Here is a 14,345-nt window from a genome sequence, read left to right on the forward strand (position 1 = left end):
GGTTCCTGTTTTGCAGAGGAAACTGCCAGACATTCTACTGGACACAGAGAAAAATGACTAAGAGACTCTAGCCCTGTGGGCTAAAGACAGATGCCCCAACTTTACAAGAAAACTTTGGATGACTGTCCAGGCTGCCAGCTGTCTATGTCTACCCTGCAAGGCTCCTGAAAGTTGCTAGCATCCTTCTCCCATTTCTCAGGTAATATTATATCCTTCTGAGGCCTTTGATGTAGTTGAAGACTAGTTATAATTTTCCTTAGTTATGATAAAAGATAAGTTAGTTATGAAACCTTAGATTCACAAATATAAGATAGATAGGGAAACTTCTTTAATTTTGCCAAATACAAATAGACTAGTTATTATACATAGACTAGATATTGTAACTGTAATTCTTGCTTGATAATTGTTTTGTTATCTGTAATTTTACTATGTGAAAGTTAAAACCTTCCTTTTTGAAAAAAAGAAAAGGAGAAGTGTTGTGGATATTGCTTTGTATAAATAAAATGCTGATTAGCCAGTAGCCAAGCAGGAAGTATAGGCGGGACAAGCAGAGAAGAGAATGCTGGGAAGTGGAAGGCTGAGGCAGAGAGACGTTGCCAGCCGCCGCCATGAGATGATGTTAAGATAAGCCATGAGCCACGTGGCAAGGTATAGATTTATAGAAATAGGTTAACTTAAGATATAAGAACTAGATAACAAGAAGCCTGCCACGGCCATACAGTTTGTAACCAATATAAGTCTCTGTGTTTACTTGGTTGGGTCTGAGCAGCTGTGGGACTGGCGGGTGAGAGAGATTTGTCCTGACTATGGGCCAGGCAGAAAAACTCTAGCTACAGCTCCTAGGTATGGTTAAGGAGAAGGTTTTATTGTAGATATAAGGGAGAGAGAGTATGGCCAGAAGCATCTGGAAGGGTCTAGACTGAATCAGGCCATGAGAGATGAGAGAGGGGAGGAGAGTTGTGGGGTCCACAGAGACCCCAGCTTGTGGTTTGTTTTCCTCTTGGCTCAAGGTCAGAGAGTCTGAGCTTGTTTTCCCCTGCAAGGCTGCATAATAGGATGTTTTGGCCAAAGGCGTGGATACCAGATATCTTATACCTCAAGGCCTAATTACAGGGCACTTTGCCATAAGGCGTGGTTACCAGATGTCTTGAGTACTAAGGAGGTGTTTACACTTGACTGTACTTTGTACCTTGAACTGTGGTGTCCTTGAAAGGGGAGGTATTTTTGCCCCCCTTGCTTTGGGTATATAAAGGCTGTGAACAATAAACTCGGGCATCTGTGTTATTGACCCCGAGTCCTCCTGAAGCTATCCTGTGTCTCTGTCTTTTTCTTCATCTACGTCTATATTTCATACCTATCATTTCCCAGTTCCACACTCCCCTCTTCAGAACCATGCAACAGGTCGAGCAGGACTTGACAGAGAGTGAGAGAAGAAGAGAAGAGAGTGGGGGAGGAGCAAGAAGACCAAGAGGCCAAGAATGAGTTGAGACCAAAAAAAGCTTTTAGCTAAAATGGCTAAGTTACATAGGAATCAGAAGCTGAAGGAGGGAAGCAAAACCCAGACCCTGGATTGGAGAGTTCAGGGTTGGGGGAGGGGAGAGAAGTGTTGGGGTGAGCCACAGGTACTAAGTGAGACTTGTCACAGAGTTCTCTGGGATCTGACAATACCAGAAGACGGAAAGATCTCCTAGGCTCATGTATTGGTAGGATTCATATTGTGAAAATGCCATCCTGCCAAAGTGATCGGTAGATTCAATGCAATCTTCCTCAAAATTCTTATGCAATTTTTACAGAAGTAGAAAAAAAAATCTCATGTAGTAACAAAAAGACCCATGAAAGACAAGACAATCCTGAAAGATAAAGCTACTGGAAGTATCATCATAATGAAACTAAATCTTTTTCTCTCACCCTTCATAAAACTCAGAATGGATCAAGTCACACAACATAAAACCTGGGACCCCAAAACTGAGAGAGGACAAGGGAAATGTTTCAATTTATAGACACAGGAAAGGACTTTCTGAAACTATGTCAGTTGGAGTTTCAAAGTAGTTTTAATGTGCATTCCCTGATATTTAGAATGTTGAACACAAAAAGAAAATGTTTCTCAGACATTTGTATTTAGTCTTTTGAGAATTCTCCATTTAGTTCCATGTCTCATTTTAAAAATTGGGCTGTTTCATAATGTTTATGGTTTTTGTTTGTTTGTTCTTGTATATTCCAGTTACTAACCTTCTGCCAGATGTATGCTGGTAAAGATGTTTTCCTATTCTGTAGGCTTCCCATTCACCTCATAGATGGTGTCCTTTCCTGTACAGAAGCTTTTTAGTTTCATAAGGTCCCATTTTGCAATTGCTGGTCTTAATGCCTGTGCTGTCACAGTCCTGGGCAGAACACAGTGGTATATAAGGCTAAAGGGAGTAAAGCAATGGGAAGGGACAGTTGAGGTGGCAGATGACAGGCCAGGCTAGAGGGAGGATATGTGGAGGGATACCCAGCCCTAGACCTTTTGGAAAAGTCATATGGAAACCTACTGTAGAAACTTCTTAAAATATGTACATACACCATATATTTAATAAATAAAACAGTTGAAGTAGCTACTGTATGCCCTCCTAGACACCATAGACTAACATCATCTTACATAGAATTTTCTATATAAACATCATGTACACATTATTATTAGTGTCTTTTATAATTGCTTGTGGGATGTCATCTTTATTTTGATTAAATATCTAGTGTAACTTCCACACTCCTAAAATTCATTTTTTACAAGGGACATTGGCATCATAATACCACCTATGTGTATTAAACTACAAGGAACAAAATCTAGCTTTTGCTCCCTTAGATTCAACTAGTAAATACATAAGTACATACACACATATAATGCACGTGTGTGTGCACGCACACACACACACACACATGCACACGCACACACACACACACACACACAGAGAAATAGAGAGAGAGAGAGAGAGAGAGAGAGAGAGAGAGAGAGAGAGAGAGGAACAGAGAAAGAGAAAGGATGAGAGAAAGAAAGAGTTGTAAAATAGAGTTACCCTACAATGAGCACCACAGGCCAATGAATAAATATAAATGTAAATAATGAATATTTTTACCATTGAGGCCCCATAGACTCCTTAACATTATGGAATATTGCTAATGTTCTTTGTTACCCTCAAAAATGTGGTAGTAAGACCCTACTGCTGTAGATACCACACCTTTGAGTCGTAGAACGTGGAGGAAGCATGCTGGCACTGATGTGGAGGCTTTATCCCTACTGATAGGCTTTCACAGTGCTAGAAGGTGCTAAGTGCATTACGAGGAGAAACACAGTCATCAATCTTTCCTAGCTATAAACACTACAAACTATGTAACAGATCTGGAAAGACATGTTCACTGGTACAATAGTGCTGTAAATGTCATGGGGGAAACCAACCACTTTTTGATTGGATTTGAGGTCATCTCCACAGGATTAAACCCATATTTAACACTGTTACTGGGACCAAGAACCTGTAGCTAGAAAGGTCATCAGCAGATCTAGGGGAGAACTTACCACTACTATTCTGGTAAATGGATAGAGCTGACTACTAAAACTTTATCATTATTCCCATAAATCAGTGTACTGTTCGTCCCTCACCAGAGAAGCATTTTGCAAGAGATGTTGATTAACAGAGAGACCCACAAATGGTCAAGATAGGCTGGGTCCTAAATGGACTTCTATTCCATACTTCTTTCCTCAAGTCTCAGTGATCACTGAGAAAGAGCAGGTGGGAAGATTGTAAGATTGTAAGAGCTGGAGGAATGGATGACTACAGCGAAACAATACATATAACAAGGCTTGCACACATGAACTCAGGGTAGTTTTGAGTCTTCACAGACCTGTGCAAACCTGCAGACAAGTTCCTGGCCTGTAGAGGGAAGTGTGCACAAAACCCCACCTATAGCGGATGAGATATTGGGAACTGATGGCCTTTAGGAAAGAGATTCCATTTTCCTTAAGGGAAAACTTGTAGGTCTACCACAGTCTAATTTATATGGTCAACACACACTGAACTTAGATTTTGTTATTTTTGTTCATTCTTTCATGGTTGGGTAGGGAAGGAGGATGGTAAATTTGATCAAAATGCAGTGTGCAAAATTCTCAAATGGCTAATATTTTTTTTAAGTAAAAAGGAAGTTATGGATTGCAGAGCTCAGAGATGCTGTGGCTGTGGCCGTAAGTAAGGTCCTTGTCTGCATTATCTCTGCACTCATCCCAAGTGGCTGCATATTATTTTTCTGTTTCACAGATAATAAACTGAGGCAAAACTTAAGAATTCATAATGAATCTTAAAATATTTTATAAACCATAAAGTAAGAACAAAATTGACAATATAAGGAATTCTGAGTCTGACATTGTTTTCTTGGCATTTCTCTGGGAATTTCGTGCATAGTTCAACTATGGCTCACTTTATATCATTGGCTGTCTTTATTAAAAACAAAAGTGGTGAGATGTTTGATCTATACTGTTTCCCAAACATTTGCCTCTGCATCGATAATTTTTCATAAGACTGTTATTTTGTATTTTCAAATTGATATTTGGCACAGTGGATCATCTTAACCCAGCTGCCTTTTCTCAGACATTAGAATGCCAACTCTGTTCTTAATATACTCGTTGAATAATTGTCCTTGAATATATTTATGTGAAAACTTAAAAAATAAAAAATGTAGTAAGTTATCAAATCAGAGTAAAAATGGAAACTGAATCAACAACAACAAAACTGCCACAAGGATTTCAATAGCAAATAAATTTCAGCTTGTGTAGTTGTACTTAGTTCCACGTTGAGTGGATATAATAAGAAAATGTTTAGTACTCACTGACTTGGGGAATAACTAGCACAAATTAAATCCATTGCCAGATTTTTGTCTTTGTGAATGAAATAGAAAGCAAGTGATCTATCAAAGAAGATCATAGTCTGGAAAACAAAGTTGTAATGTATTAATGACAAAAGTTTGTAATAGGAGCAAGAAAGTGGTCTAATGTAGAAAGAAATTCTTTAAGTCCTGCATCTTACTGAGTGTTGTTATAGCCCAATGTCTTTGTCTGTAGGCAAGATCACTTTGAAGAGGATCTTAAAGTAATAATAAAAAACCCACCATACTCTTTGTAAGTGAATTTATGCTTATGCACAAGGATACCTTAAAGAATTTGGATGTGAAAGTATAAAAGACTTCAATGCTCAGTGTTTTATTTATTTATTTTATGTCTTGACCACAGTATCCCTTCCTTCCCATTTCCTCCTTCCCCTCCTCACCTCAATTTACTATTCAGAAAGGGGCCGGTTTCCCACGGATGTCAACAAAACGTGGCATATCAAGTTGTGGTAAGACCAAGCCCCTCCACTTGTGTTTAGACTGGGCAAGTATGAGGAATAGGTTCCCAAGAATTTTAAGATATTTTTAGGTTTCCAAGGTTTTAAGATATTCATACCCACCTTAGTGCTTTTAAAATTTGCATGTTAACTAACACTGGTTCAGCCCCACAGATAGAGATACTTTTATTTGCCTATCTAGCATATGTTTCTTTGTCTGTACAATGAAAAGTTTTGTTCGGGAACTAGGTGACATAAATGTTACTTTCAGTTTCAAAATCCTGGAAGTCATGGGTACTGTCAACTGTGATATGAAGCATATTATGTTCTTGGAATCTTATTTTACTTAATTTTGTGTCCACTGAGAAATGTGAAATTAACAAGTTTTGTAGATGTGCTAAATGAGAGAGTAAGACAAATAACTTTATCACTCACCGATTATCACACAACATGATCTCCACTTTTGTACAGGCTCCTTCTTGACTCTGAGTCCTATAGGAACAATGTAGAGGGCCTAGGTAGGTACTGTGCATGAAGTATGTTTTGTCACAGTTGAGAAACCTGTGATTCAGGAACTTTGTGTGAGTCAACTTTCTGTTACTATAACAAATACATGAGCAAAATCAACTTCAAAAGAGGAAAAGTTGATTTTGACCTAGTTTTGGAATTTCCAGCCATGGTTACCTGTCCCACTAGTTTGGAGTGTATCACAAGTAGTATTCAAAGAAGGAATCTCTTGCTGACTGGGATGTGAGAGGGAGGGGCTGGGCTCCCAACATCCTCTCCAGGACACACCCCTGTGACTTACCTTTCTCTCATTAGATACCATTTCCTACAGGCTTTATCCAACACAACCTTGGGCTGGTGGCCAGGCCTTGCTGGCCCCAAACCACAGGAAACACTGTTTATAATGGGCTGCAAACATCCTGAGCGTTGTGCTTTGTAAATGTTGAATTTCGTCTCCTAAGGCTCTTGTGATGAAGGCTTGGTCTGACCTGGTGGACTGAATCATCGAAAGGTGACTGAATTATGAGGCTTCAACTTAATCAATGGGCTCATTAGTTAATAGATTCACAGTATAATATTAGAGAATGGAGTCTGGGTGGAAGAATTGTGTTATGCCTTGGAATGATGCATCTTTTTCCACCCTACACTTTCTCTGCTTCATGGCCACCTAAGGTAGTCAAGCTTGCTTCTCCATGTCTTTTCACCATATTCTGCTGCCCCATGGCCCAGAAGCAGTGAAGCCACTGGCCATGGACTGAAACTAAGCCAAAACAGACCTTTAACCCTTTAAACTCTTTTAGCCAGGTCTTTTGTCATAATGACAAAAATTAAACATACTTTCCCAAACACTGCTCCTAGACAGTCACTGGCCTCTGCTATAGAAGGAGGCAATATTTTTACTTTCACAGTTTTAGGGATATTAATATCATTGCAAAATTAGTCTGGAACAAGAGCCATGAGCCCCTCTGCTCACAAGATGTGAAATAATTGTGTGACATTTCTCCCAGTATCACCTTGTTTTCCTCATATACAGACAGTAAACTCCCCATAGATTGTCACAATTTATTTAAATACAATGTCATATAATTATAGAACCCTGTATTTTGTGTTTAATATGAAATGACTCCCCAATGTCTTATTTTTATTTTATTTTATTATTTTAGTTATTTATTTTTTTTTACCAGTCAGCTTGTTTATTAAACCAATCATAGCAATGTATATTCATACACTGTAAAGGAATATTCCACATACAGGGGCAAGGAAGTACAATGTGGTGGTTTGAAGGAAAACGGCCCCTTAAGGCTCCTAGGGAGTGGCACTATTAGATGTGGCCTTGTTGGAGTAGGTGTGGTCTTATTGGAGAAAGTGTGTCACTGGGGGTGGATTTTGAAGTTTCAGAAGTACAGGCCAGGCCCAGTTTCACTCTGTCTTCCTGCTGTATGCTGATCCAGGTGTAGAACTCTAAGCTACCTCTCCAGCACCATGTCTGCCTGCATGATGCCATCCATCCTGCGATGACAATATTGTATTAATCCTTTGACCTGTAAGCCAGCCCCAAATAAATCCTTTCCTTGAAATGTGTTTCTGTAGTCATGTTGTATCCTCACAGCAATAGAAACTCCAACTAATACAATGGCCAAGAACCTGAGACTAGACAGGCCATTGACCTAGATAGGGGAAAAGCAGTACTACTGTTTCGCTAAAAGAACAAGTAAGAAAATGACTCCGAACAACATTCTCTTTTCCTTATGTCTTGTTCATCCTTTATCAGGGAATCTTCTTCCTGCAGTAGGTGGAAATGAATATAGAGACCCACAGCTGGACTATGATAAAAAAATAAGAGAACTTAGACACAACACCCTAAACAGAATGTCTTAATCAAATAATTTTCACTCTTCAGAAATATGGTTTAAATTCAGTAACTGATCCTTTGTTATCAACATTTTTCTAATGAAAATACCAAGAGTGTAAATTACTAGTAGACTTAAGAAACTTGAAAGTGATAAAATTATTCAGAATATTCAGGTTTCCCAACATTCTTCTAACTTAGAAGACAACAAAGATTTAGTTTTCTTGCTCTTCTATTCGTTTTTATCTTAGGGATCGGTTATCAGTGGTAACTATATAATATTATGTAGTCTTACAATTATTTGAAATATAGAACTTGCAAAATATATATCATTACAAACAAAATAAATATCCTAAAGTACATAAGAAGAGTCTGAAATATATTTGAAATACTATTTATATTGAATGTAATGATTTATTTTATTCAAACATCTTTTGTCGCCAGGCGGTAGTGGCACATGCCTTTAATCCCAGCACTTGGGAGGCAGAGCCAGACGGATCTCTGTGAGTTCGAGGCCAGCCTGGGCTACCAAGTGAGTTCCAGGAAAGGCACAAAGCTACACAGAGAAACTCTGTCTTGAAAAACAAACAAACAAAAAAACCCCCCAAAACAAAAAACAAACAAACAAAACAACAACAACAACAACAACAAAAACCCATCTTTTGTCTTTTGTATTTATCAAGACGATACAGAGAAAGTCTGTTGCAAGTTAGTAACATGTAAACGTTCTAGAGTTTGGGATATAGATTGACTTGGTTAGTTTATTTACATCTAAATTTCATTTGGATATGATAATCATATTTGTTAGATAAGTGTGCCTAATTCAAACACTTCATCTCTTTTTTCTTTAAATAACGTTTTTCATTTATTTTACATACTGACCACAGTTTCCCCTCCTTCCTCTCCTCCGTTTCAGGAGGTCCCATTTATTAATTGTTCTCAGTGTCTGTGCTACTGGTGTTATAATCAGGAAGTAGTCTCCTGTGCCAATGCATTCAAGGCTACTTCCCACTTTCTCTTCTATCAGGTTCAGTGTAACTGGATTTATGTTGAGGTCCTTGATCCATTTGGACTTGAGTTTTGTGCATGGAGATAGATATGGATCTATTTCCGTTTTTCTACATGCAGACATCCAGTTATGCCAGGACCATTTGTTGAAGATGCTTTTTTTCTTTGTATAATTTTGGCTTCTTTGTCATAAATTCGTTATTCATAGGTGTGTGGATTTATGTGAGGGTCTTCAATTTTATTCCATGATCCAGATGTCTGTTTTTATGTCAATACTAAGCTGCTTTTTATTACTATAGCTCTATAGTAGAGCTTGAAGTCAGGGATTGGTGATGCATTTGAAAGTTCCTTTATTGTACAGGATTGTTTTAGTTTTCCTGGGATTTTTTTCCAGATGAAATTAAATATTGTTCTTTTGAGGTCTGTAAAGAATTGTGTTGGGATTTTTATGGAGATTACACTGAATTTGTAGATTGATTTGGTAAGATTGCCATTTTTATTTTGTTAACCCTACCTATCCAAGAGCATGGGAGATCTTTCCATTTTCTGATGTCTTCTTCAATTTCTGTAAGGCAAAGGACATGGTCAATAAGATAAAATGGCAGTCTACAGAATGGGAAAAGATCATCATCAACCCCACATCTGACAGAGGGCTGATCTCAAAAATATATAAAGAACTCAAGAAACTGGCATCAAAATACCAAATAATCCAATTAAAAAATTTAGGATACAGATCTAAACAGAGAATTCTCAACAGAAGAATCTCAAATGGCTGAAAGATATCTAAGGAATTGTTCAACATCCTTAGCAACCAGGGGAATGTAAATCAAAACATCTCTGAGATACCATCTTAACACCAGTCAGAATGGCTAAGATCAAAAACACTGATGATAGCCTATGCTGGAAAGGATGTGGAATAAGAGGAACACTTCCTCATTGCTGGTGGGAGTGCAAACTTGTACAGCCACTTTTGGAAATCAGTATAACAGTTTCTCAGAAAACTGGGAATCAATCTACCTCTCCAAGACCTTTATCATGAAGGGATGTCGGATTTTGTCAAAAGCTTTTTCAGCATCTAACGAGATGATAATGTTTTTTCTCTTAGTTTGTTTATATAGTGTATTACATTGCCAGATTTTTGTAGGTTCAATCATCCCTGCATCTCTGAGATGAAGCCTACTTGGTCGTGGTAGATGATTTTTTTTAATGTGTTCTTGGATTTGGTTTGCCAGTATTTTATTGAATATTTTTTGCATCAATGTTTATGAGGGAGATTGGTCTGTAATTCTCTTTCTTGTTGCATCTTTGTGTGGTTTGGGTATCAGGGTAACTGTAGCCTCATAAAATTCCTTCTGTTTGTATTATGTAGAACAATTTAAGGAATATTGGTATTATCTCTTCTTTAAAATTCTGTCCTGAAACCATTTGTCCCTGGATTTGTTTTTGGTTGGGAGACACATTGGTGGCCTTTGGGAGAGCCTGCTCCAAGACTGCCTCCAGGGTATGAAAAAAAAAAAAAAGATCCATGGATGTGGCAAGGGCTAGACTTTTTGATCTGCGGGGTAAATAAGGAAACACACTTTCTGACAGTAACTTTCTCTTTTACTTCATATTAAAAAAAAAATCTCTTTTTGAAAATCTCTCTGTCTCCACACAGCTACATTTTTACATATAGCTACATATCTCCATTTACATACATACATGTCTCTCCTGCACAGACATACATCTCTACACACAGTTACATCTCTTCTTACACAATTACATCTCTCTTCACACAGGTATATCTCTCTCCCTAGCTACATCTTTCCCCTGCATATGCACACTTTCTACACATAACTCTACACAGTTCTTTCTGCAAAGATCTACATATACCTCCTTCAACAGCCAAACTCTGGACAATTTTGAGTTATAAATTCAGGGTCTGACCCATTCTAATAACACATGGTAAGTCAGACAGTTTCTCTCAGGCTAGGGAGGTCACTGACTGGGCACAGTGAGTAAAGCAGGCACGTAGCTCTGAGTAGTTAGGGTTCCCAGACAGTGACATGAAATTCAGGACTTACACAGTTAGTTGGCTGAAACTTGAGGTTATGAGTATGTGCAGAAAGTCATTTGCTGCAGGGAGTTTAGTCTTAGTGTTATCAGACTGACTTTGGTTCAACAAATAGACACCTGGGAACTTTCCTGTAGCCATAAGTCTTCCCAGGTCCCACCCAGCCCTGCGATTCCTCAGCCATTTATAAAATAATCATCCAGAGGCTTAATATTAACTCTCAACTGTATGGGCTATGGAAGGTCTCTTGTTAGCTAGCTCTTACAGTTTAACTTAACTCATAACTATTCACCTATATATCACCACATGTTCTGTGGCTTTACCTGCATCCCATTACATGTTGCTCCCAGGATGGCAGTCTGGCGTCTCCCCCACTTCGCCTTTCTCTTTCCTGTCTCTCTCCTTGGATTTCCCCCCTGCCTCTAAGCTGCCTTGCCATAGGCCAAAGCAGCTTGTTTATTAACCAATGGGAACAGCACAGATTCATGAAAGACATTCCCCGGCACTTGCCCTGTGCAATTCGTCTCCAGGGACAACCAGTCTGTTTTGGATTTGAAAAAGCTAACTTTGTTGCTGAGAATATTGTCATTTTCCTATGTCAGTCTGAGTAATGGAAAATAGAGTATTATTTCTATTCATTAAAAGTGTACAGATTAAGCAGAAATCATCTCCCTAACCATCCACAGCTATATGTGTGCCCAATAGATGGAATATATACAGGAGATAAACACACAAGCAGTGGAGAAAATACCCATAGCTGTTTTTAAAGAAGAAATGTAGTGGCACATGAGAAAAATTACAGACAGAAGCAAAGAGTCATTCACAGTCAGTGACCCCATGGTCTTTGCTAAGTGGGGCTCCCCATCTGGTGAATATTAGCTGTCATCTACTGTATACTCCCACAGCCTCTGGCAGAGGCTTTTAGTGACGGCTTCTGTTTCCTTCTGGATAAAAGTTCTCTTTAAATTGTTTATCTGGTCTTGATTTATTTTTGGTATGTGGTACCTATCAAGAAAATTGTCCATTTCTTTTACATTTTCCACTTTTGTAAGAGTACAGGTTTTTTAAGTATGACCTGATGATTCTCTGGATTTTTTCAGTGTTTGTTCTTATGTCTCTCTTTTCATTTCTGATTTTGTTTATTTGGATATTCTCTTGTAATGGATATCTGTTCTACCTATGACCTCAAAGTAACAGCCCCTGGGGCATGGCCTCAGGTCTACCTTCAAGATTGGGGAGGCATGTAGAGAGCTCTCTTCTCTTCCTCATGGGCTTGGATGGTAAGGACTAACTCAGGCAGCAGAACAGTGTGGGACAGGACCTCAGCCTTCCAGGACCCTGCGATGATTCTCCTATTCTGTTTAGTGAGTTTTCTTTACTAATAAATTCCTTTTACCCTTTAAGCAGACTCCCATGGATTTCTTGTATTCTCTCTCTGCCTTTTGGTTAGTTTGGATAAGGGCTTGTCTATCTTGCTGATTTTCTCAAAGAGCCAACTCTTTGTTTCATTGATTCTTTGTACTGTTCTCTTTGTTATTGATTTCAGCCCTCAGTTTATTTTCTGTCATCTATTCCTGCTGGGTGAATTTGCTTCTTTTTGTTCTAGAGCTTTCAGGTGTGCTGTTAAGTCCTCCAACTTCTTTATGTTGGCACTTAGTGTTATGAACTTTCCTCTTAGGAACTGCTTTCATTGTGTCCCATAAATTTAGGTATGTTGTGCATTCATTTTCATTGAATTCCAGGAGGTCTTTAATTTCTTTATTTCTTCCTTGACCCAGTGTTAATCAGTTGAGAGTTTTTCATTTTCCATGAGTTTGTAGGCTTTCTGTAGTTTGTGTTGTTGTTGAATTCTAATTTTATCCCATGGTGATCTGATAAGATACAGGGGGTTATTTCATTTTTTTTTAATATCTGTTGAGATTTGCTTTGTGACTGAGTAAGTCATCAGTTTTAAAGAAGGTTCCATGAGGTGCTGAGAAGAAGGTATATTCTTTTGTGTTTGGGTGAAATGTTCTGTAGATATCTGTTAAGTCCTTTTGAGTCATAACATCTGTTAGTTCCCTTATTTCTCTGCTAAATTTCAGTCTGGCGGATCTGTCCAGTGGTGAGAGTGGGGTGTTAAAGTCTCTCACTATTAATGAATGGAGTTTGATATGTGATTTAAGCTTTAGTAATATGTCTTTTACAAATGTGGGCGACCTTGTATTTGGGCCATAAATGTTCATAATTTAGATTTCATCTTGATAGATTTTTTCCTGTGATGAATATGAAATGTCCTTTTTCATCTCTTTTGATTAATTTTAATTTGAAGTATATTTTGTTAGATATTATAATAGCTACACCAGCTTGTTTTTTAGGTCCATTTGACTGGAAAATCTTTTCCCAACCCTTTACTCTCCTCTCTTTGAAGTTGAGGTGTTTCTTGCATGCAGCAGAAGGATGGATACTGTTTTTGTATCCATTCTGTTAGTTTGTGTCTTTTTTTAGGTGAATTGAGTCCACTGAAATTAAGAGACATTAATGACCAGTGGTTGTCAATTCTTGTTATTTTTTGGTTTTGGTGGTGTTTGTGGTAGTGTATGTGTGTTTCCCTTCTTGGGGTTTTGCTGGTGTGAAGTTATCTATTGCCTGTGTTTTCATGGGTGCAGCTAACTTCCTTAGGGTGGAGTTTTCTAGTACTTTCTGTAGGGCTGGATTTGTGGATATGTATTATTATTATTATTGCTTTTTTTTTGGTTTTTCGAGACAGGGTTTCTCTGTGTAGCTTTGCGCCTTTCCTGGAACTCACTTGCTAGCCCAGGCTGGCCTCGAACTCACAGAGATCCGCCTGGCTCTGCCTCCCGAGTGCTGGGATTAAAGGTGTGCGCCACTACCACCAGGCCCTGCTTTTTTTTGGAGACACGGTTTCTCTGTGTAGTTTTTAATGCCTGTCCTGGATCTTGCTCTATAGACCAGGCCGGCCTTGAACTTACAGAGATGCACCTGGCTTTGCCTCCCGAGTGCTGGGATTAAAGTTGTGCACCACCACCGCTCAGCTGGATATGTGTTGTTTAAATTTGGTTTTGTCATGGAATATCTTGTTCTCTCCATCTATGGTGATTGAAAGTTTTTCTGGGTATAGTAGTCTGGGCTGGATTCCGTGGTCTCTTAGTGTCTGTAGAATATCTGTCCAGGACCTTCTGGCTTTTACAGTCTCCATTGAGAAGTTGGGTGTAATTCTGATGGGTCTGCCTTTATATGTTACTTGGCCTTTTTCCTTTGCAGCTCTTATTCTATATGTTTAGTATTTTTGATTATTAAGGGGCAAGGGAACTGTTTTTGGGTCCAGTCTACTTGGAGTTCTATAAGCTTCTTCTACCTTCATAGGCATGTCCTTCTTTAGGTTGAGAACATTTTCTTCTATGATTTTATTGAATATATTTTTCTGTGCTTTGAGCTGGAATTCTTTTCTTTCTTCTATCCCTATTATTCTTAGGTTTGGTCTTTTCATGGTGTCCCAGATTTCCTGGATGTTTTATGTTAAGAATTTGTTGAATTTAACATTTGACCAATGAATCTATTTTCTTTATCCTATCTTCAA

Source organism: Peromyscus eremicus, chromosome 14 (assembly GCF_949786415.1).
Source record: "Peromyscus eremicus chromosome 14, PerEre_H2_v1, whole genome shotgun sequence".
Classification (NCBI taxonomy): Eukaryota; Metazoa; Chordata; class Mammalia; order Rodentia; family Cricetidae; genus Peromyscus; species Peromyscus eremicus.